The following is a 7,254-nucleotide window of genomic DNA, read 5'->3' on the forward strand; positions in this document are numbered from 1 at the left end:
GGGGTTAAAACAACACGGTAGAGAATTTGCAGACAAAAAACTAAGAGGGTCGTAAATAGTAAATAGTGGCATATACTAGGCTAGAAGACTCTTAGTGACCCCTGTGGCCGATCAGGGTAATGACAGCCTCAGTTTCTATAATGCATCTCCTGGGAACCCTCGCATTTACCCCAGGCCTGTCCTATCCCACCGGGTGGGGGGAATCTAGAGCCTTGGAGCCCCTAGGGTATGTGGGGGCAGTTCTTAGTGGTCCTTAAGTCTTGTGGTGCAAACGCTAGCCCTTTTGAAGCTGCGCTTATGCTATCCACTGTTAACGGCTTCTGTCGTTACTAATTAGTCCTCTGCAGGGCATTCGCTGCCAAATCGCTGGGTGTTTTTTCTACAAAACTGACACTGTATGTTTATTCCTCCATAATATAATTGCCCATTAGTGAGGGCAGATCTCTCATATTACCAAATTTGCCCCATAACTCCCTCTGGTAATACTGTAAATGCCCCCTGCCCTGATCCAGACAGCGCTATGAAAACCCACTCTATATAAATATTATGTGACCCCAATAAGGGTACATTCCTGCAGCCACAAGCCAATTTGCCTCCACAGGGAGGGTATTATATGTCTATTTGGCCAGAATGAGGCATTTTAAACACCGCCGTGTATGCGTTTTACAAGCAGAATACTTAAAGGAGCGGCCAGCCCTGCTGTACCAGAAAATGCACATTACAGCCCAATTTGCATTCATTTAACTCCCATAAAGACCGAGTGCATGGATTGATTTGCATGAAATGCATTAGAATGCAGGCAAAATTACTCCAACGCGCATTAAAATGTGGACTGGAGACCCCTTTAATCTCTCCGTACGAATCCTCCGCTCTCTCGGCTCTAGAAGTCCTCTCGTACCCACTCTGTCCGTTTGGTGCAGTCTCTGATCCGCAGTCTCCTTGCTCCAGTGCACAGGTCGCTGCGTTGTTGTTATATATGTTCTACGTCGCCTTTTATTTTGATCCATTTTCCTATAAAGCTATCGGGTAAAGTCATCTCGGTAAGACGAATGGGCGTTTTTCAGATGCCCCCTCTCACAATCGGTTTTCAAATGTTTTTAACAAAGGGGCAGCAAGGGCAATGGAAATGTTACCCCCGTGATACGGAAGGCCATTGGGAACGTTACCCCCGTCATACGGAAGGCCGTTGGGAATGTTACCCCGTCATATGGAAGGCCGTTGGAAACGTTACCCCGTCATACGGAAGGCCGTTGGAAACGTTACCCCCGTCATACGGAAGGCCGTTGGAAACGTTACCCCCGTCATACGGAAGGCCGTTGGAAACGTTACCCCCGTCATACGGAAGGCCGTTGGAAACGTTACCCCCGTCATACGGAAGGCCGTTGGAAACCTTACCCCCGTCATACGGAAGGCCGTTGGAAACGTTACCCCCGTCATACGGAAGGCCGTTGGAAACGTTACCCCCGTCATACGGAAGGCCGTGTGAAACGTTAGCCCCGTCATACGGAAGGCCGTGGGAAACGTTAGCCCCGTCATACGGAAGGCCGTTGGAAACGTTAGCCCCGTCATACGGAAGGCCGTTGGAAACGTTAGCCCCGTCATACGGAAGGCCGTTGGAAACGTTACCCCCGTCATACGGAAGGCCGTTGGAAACGTTACCCCCGTCATACGGAAGGCCGTTGGAAACGTTACCCCCGTCATACGGAAGGCCGTTGGAAACGTTACCCCCGTCATACGGAAGGCCGTTGGAAACGTTACCCCCGTCATACGGAAGGCCGTTGGAAACGTTACCCCCGTCATACGGAAGGCCGTTGGAAACGTTACCCCGTCATACGGAACGCCTCATGGGGCCACAGAAGCACAAAGCCAAAGCCTGGTTCTACTGAATTTACCCCAATTAGGGTTTCTCTTATTTTAGAAAAACGGGCTGACTTTGTTCATGTTCAGAAATTGTCCAAAGTAGCTGTTTGATGGAAAAGATGTGATTTTGCCCCAAAGCCTTCTGAGTTTTGCCCCTCCGGGTCTGTGAGCGGAACCATTGAGTGTATCTATGGTCTCGTTATCTTATCTGAACCCGGTCTCCGGCCTTCGACTGCCTCTTTGCTCCTTCACATCTGCAATATTTTTGTAACCGATATCGGCCATTTCTCTTCTTTCACTTTAAAAAATCCAGTTTATCTATAAATTTTCTTTTGAGATAAGAAGTGAAAAGCCCCCTCTGCCCCGGCGGTGACGTCCGAAAGGCTGTTCTGGATTATTTATCAACAAGGTCTGGATTTCTCTGTCTCCAAATACCGTGCCGCCCCCGTTAATAATTAACGCTAAAGTCACACCAAATGCCACTCTTTTCTCTACGTTTCTTATAACCGGCAAGAATCTAGGACATAAAAGACATTTTCCCAGATTCCTGGATTATTGAGCCCTGAATGGTATTGATGTCTCCTCTAATTCTCTGCCGGGGTACAAAGCCCCCCGCTCTTTACCTCCGTACGAGTTATTTCCACCATATGGGATGAGAAGTCACCCCCGCGATATCTGATCTGTGAATCATTGGTTTATTTCTATTTATTCATCTTTTTTCCTCTTTTTTTGAATCTGTGAGGCAGAATTCTGCGTCTTGTGAATATAGAGGTTAATTCACTGTGAATAAATATAAATATATAAAAATACAGTAAGTGGTAACACTTTTGAAGTTTCCATAGCAACGTCAGAATTTCTAGTAACACCTTTTAAATGTCTCAACTGGCATTTTCAATGTAGAAGAACATTAAAATAAACCATTATCCCAACTAACCTAGAACCATACATCCCTAGTGTCCCTGTTTAGTTCAGACGGTCCCAATTTGTGTGCCAAAACCCTAGTACCCCTCTCTCCTCCCCCGATGCCCCTCTTTTCTAGGAGGTCAGAATGTTTGCTGGGTATGAGGGTATCGCAGGGTTCTACAGCCCTAAAAGGCCCGATAATGTGTACAGAAACGGCTTTATAAATGAAACGGGGTGAATATACCCCATTCTTCTTCTAAATGCCCCACCCAGTTACACATATAACCCCGCCCCAGGTGTGCCTCTAAATCCCTGTACCCCTCTCAGATGTTGAGGGGGGTGGGGATACACCTTCCCTTCATGCCCAATTATTTGTATTTGTTTCCAAAACCTAGTGCTTATTCTCCCTGAAACCAAAAGGGTTAATAAACCCAGTCCCTGGGTGTCAATTTCCTATCTAACTAGGCGCAGCGCCTTTAACGCGTCCAGTTTCCTTCGCCGCGGCCTTTCCTGTCCCTGTTATTCACTCGGCTTTAATTCATTTTCTTGCCTAATTAAATACAAGTCTGTTTTTTTCCTCCCCGTTCCTAATGTGTTTTAAATGATATCCCAGTTGTGCGAAGTCTGAATTAAAACAAAATGATTTGCATAATTTATCTGTCTGTTTGGATGATAAGATCTAAAAATCTAAGTACCCCCCCCCCCATAATTCTGCTAAATACCTTAACTCTGCCACTGTCCGCATTAACTCATTTTGGGGAGGCTTATTAATCATTTCATTATTTCCCTATCATTGATTTAAGGCATTTTTTTAATTATTCTGCTTTAACTCCTTAGTTGCAAGTAGATGAATCCAGCAATTTAATTTCATCATTAAACTGATTAGAAGAAAAAAAAAAAGTTGAAACTAAGCTTTCCCTTTGACCGTGAAACCGGGAAAAACACAAATTACTAATTATTAATTTTCCAAATGAGACGCAGCCGAGATAAAATCTGCTAGATCTAGTGGATGAAAACTTAGGAAAATCAGACGGTCGGCTACAAAGCGTTAGACAGCCATGAAAACAAGAGACAGCTTTAATTTGACAATAGATTCCATTCGGTGAAGCGACCGGTATACGTCTCTTAGAACTCGTCACATAACGCTTGTTCGCGAATATGTTACAAAACGCATGATTTAGACCACGAATTCCAACGGTGTTTTGGAAGCCCTGGGTGAGCCAACCTATGGACCAAACTATGTGTCCTAAACATGTCCAGGACTGGATAAGCCATAACCCAAGGCATACTCAACAGCTAAGAGTTGGAAGCATCCATCCATCATATATCATATATAATATATCATTATATTAATATAAGTGATGTTTATTTACGGGGCGAACGTCGGTTGCCGGTCTTGTATGGGTTGGAATATCTAAGCGCAGGAGCTTCTGTGATTGAATGGTTTTTATCGGGACTTGGATCTCTATCTAATTATTGCCGTTGTCACAGTCCCCGGCTGTGTAATGTGAAATTTTAGATTATTTTTGGAAACCCGGGGCTTGCCTGGTGTCATTTTAAATTGGTGCGTGTTTGGGAACCTCTGATTCCGGCCCATTAGAATAGTGATAATGAGAAGCTCCGGCGAGTCTGAACAGCAGTCAAAGAATGATGGTTTGTCTGCGATAACCTTGACGACCCTTGTTCACGGAGACACGGAGGTCCTGAATTTAATGACAGTCAAACCCCATCTCTCACCTGGCCTTACTTTCCTTACCTGCAATAAGGGAACCTGTCACTTAAACTTACATGTGTGTCTTTGGTCTGTGCCTGGAGAGCTTTAAATTGCATTAAAATTACTAATACGCTTCCTGAGAGCCTACACTTTAATTAGCGTGTCGGATGAAGGTCTTTTCGCTGGTACCGCCAGTCCAAGGTCGTCGTGCCTTCTGTTGGCACTCTTGGAACCAAGATCCCCCTGCTTAACATGAAGCTGATTTCTGTTTTCTGTTTAATTATCTATAAACGCATATTTTTATTTCCTATCTCAATGCAATGATGCCTCAACATTTTTTTTCTAAGGCTGTCAAAATGTTACAGTTTACTCATCATCCCCTTCCTTTTGGAATTCATTAAATTCCCCCAGTTATACCCATTCTATGGAGCACCTCCATCCGCAACAGAACAATGCATTCATTGTTTGTCATTCTTATCTCTGGGCTGCCCCATCTCATGATATAATGTTGATTTTTTTTGGAGGGGGGAAACATTACTAGTGTGTATCATCTACACTGTCCTTGCCCAGCTAAAAAGCCCTACAAGGCCACTCGCTCCCTTTCTTCACAGCTAAAATGCCATTCTTCATCACCGTTATTCATCCGCATTCACCCGGACATTCTTTTCTGTGCACTCCATCCACCTGAACAAGTCCTTTCGCTAAAGGATGGGGCTAAGACAATGACCTCTCGCCACTGAAACCTCTTACCGATCACACCGGTCCGTTTTAATGTTCCGGCTATAAATTTGCTTGAAATAAGGTACTTTCTCTCTGCAGGGGTCTGGCCGTTCCCGTATGAGATGCATTTACATTGTTACTGTCTCCGACCTGCTTACATTCCAGTCTCTCCGTAGCCCCACTACTTATGGGCAGAAATCGTTAAATCCTGCCGCTTTTGCCTTTCTATGCCCTGTCTAGTTCAACCGGGGCCATAATAATTCCAGCGGCTCGGAAGAAGCCGCTGTTAACCATCTATATTACAAGGATGGTTTATTAGAAGGCATTCTGCGCAGGGGGGCAGTTACGTCTCATGATCCACTTCCATGAAGAGGTGGTAAAGCGGATAGGAGCAATTTACTCTCTCAATTAGAGCCGGTTGATCCGAGGAGCGAAGTCCTATCCTCTCTATCCAAATCCACGAAGATGTCCCTGCCTTGCGGTCACATGACGGCGGTTTAAATAAGTAACATATCTGATAATTTAATGAAAATAAATGGGAATAAAATATTAAACTATCAAACTCATTCATCACAGACGATGGAACTGCCAGAATTTTCTTTATACCTCTAATTAACTAATTGAGCAGACAGTGCATATATCATTGAATATTATAATTAAAATGTCCGCTGAATGAACAGGACTGTTTCCTTAGCCTGGCTCGGTAAAGTGAATTTCAGTGGAGTGTTAACTTTTACTCAAGTAAAACCCATGTAAATAGAAGCATTAGTTTCACCCATAAAGAGAAACTTGGCTCTGGCAATTGGGAATCTGTTAATAATGATGGCTCCTCCAAGGTCTGTCCTTGTGGATCCATCATTGGCAGTGGCATGAGTGTTGGGGGCAGGTGACCTTTTGGTCGTTGACCAAGATTGTCCTGTCTGAATACCTGTCCTCAAGCAGATTAAAGCTGTATATGTATTAAATGAGTCTTTTGATTGATTCAAGGTAAACCTTAATGACTTACTAGAAATTATTTATGTAGGAGCTAAGTGGAAAAGGAATTAAATATGTGTCAAGGTGAAGGTGGATCAGAATAAGATGAGCTGATGCGGGAGATCTTCTGCTGGGTCTTTAGCTCATTACTACGTGCCAGGTACTTAGTTCCCATCGATATCCAATCCATTCACCTCCAGAAATTGTCTCTCGTTCCCTGGCGGAAGGATTCATGCAAATCTGGGCTTTGGATAAGCACATCCCATTAAACCCCATTAATTAAACCGCCAAAGACCAGCGAGAGGGGGGCCGGGGCCGGTGAGCAGGTACAGAGAGGGTATTATTGTGTATCTCTTGAGTAGAATGGATCCAAACTATTTACCCCCGAATTGTTTGTTTTCATTGAAACATAAAGCATATTGTATATTGAGGATTATTAGAGTCTGTGAATGGGGCTTTTACCCGTTAATACCCCCTCGTCTGTTACACTCCCATTTCCCATTTCCCAGAAGCGGTATTCTGGATACAATATGATACAGTGTTACTGACGGTTTATATGCCCTGCTTTACTGCTCATTGACAATGTGAAACGTCTCCCCCCCACCCACCCACCCTCTCCAAGTGCCCTTCCGAGGGCAGCCTTCACATTCCCGGTTATGTGTTTGGAGCGGCTCCTGAAAGCCGAATCCTCTCTATCTTTGGAGAAATTAAATGGCTTTCACAGCGTGTGCCTCATACAGAGAGATTAATTAATTCCACAGGAAAAAAAAATGTTCCAAAAATTAGCCAGTTCAAATTTCTATTTTTGTTTGGAGCTTGGAGAAAAACAGAATGTCTCCGGTTCTCGTTCCCCGAGGTGCCAGACACCCCCACACTTCATGGGGGGCAAACCTGCGGGTGAGGGTCGGGGGACTCTTACCCCATGCAGGGCAGATGCAATCAGACTCCCCGTGTGTTCGGCCCTCACAATCTTTGCACCATGTCTTTTTGTTGTTGTTGTTGTTGGGCACCATGCTTTCTATCTAGCCTTTTAAAGGCTTAAGTACAGTTTGCTTCTATTTATAATCAAACCCAATAATGCA

The sequence above is a fragment of the Sceloporus occidentalis genome, unplaced genomic scaffold (assembly GCF_023333645.1).
Source record: "Sceloporus occidentalis isolate IW3139 unplaced genomic scaffold, rSceOcc1.0.p SCAF_271, whole genome shotgun sequence".
Classification (NCBI taxonomy): domain Eukaryota; kingdom Metazoa; phylum Chordata; class Lepidosauria; order Squamata; family Phrynosomatidae; genus Sceloporus; species Sceloporus occidentalis.